This window comes from Buceros rhinoceros, unplaced genomic scaffold (assembly GCF_000710305.1).
Source record: "Buceros rhinoceros silvestris isolate BGI_N320 unplaced genomic scaffold, ASM71030v1 scaffold15254, whole genome shotgun sequence".
Lineage (NCBI taxonomy): Eukaryota > Metazoa > Chordata > Aves > Bucerotiformes > Bucerotidae > Buceros > Buceros rhinoceros.
In genome coordinates this window covers 1-576 of record NW_010408920.1, presented here as the reverse complement: position 1 = coordinate 576, position 576 = coordinate 1, and positions in this window count along the sequence as shown.

Genomic DNA, 576 nt, shown 5'->3' with positions numbered 1-576 from the left:
CTGGCAGCACTGGCAGCTCTCACATGCTCCGCTCCACTGTGGGCGCGGGACTCAGCTCCGAGATGCTGAGTTTCTCCACGGACAGCCCAGCCCTGCTCAGGGACACCCTGGCTGCAGCAGGCTGCTGGTGGAGACGCTGGGTCCTGCACCAGGCACCTGTGGCGGAGCAGGCTGGAGCGGGGTGGGAGGGCAAGAAAAAGGGTGGTGGGTGGGCAAGGATAAGGCGTGTGGGAGGGCAGGCCCTTGGTGCCAGCCAGTCAGGACCAGTATGGACCCGTATAGACCAGTCAGGATCAGTATGGACCAATACAGACCTGTACGGACGGATCAGGACCAGTATGGGCCAGTACAGACCAATATAGACCAGTACAGACTGCCTCCTCCTGGGGCAGCCCCCTTGGTGCCAGCCAGTCAGGACCAGTACAGACCAGTACGGACCAGTACAGACTGATCAGGACCAGTACAGACGAGCACCACCCAGTGCGGTCCCCCGGCACCGGCCAGTAAGGACCAATGCAGACCGATCAGGACCAGTACAGACAAGCACCACCCAGTGCGGCCCCCCCGCACTGGCCA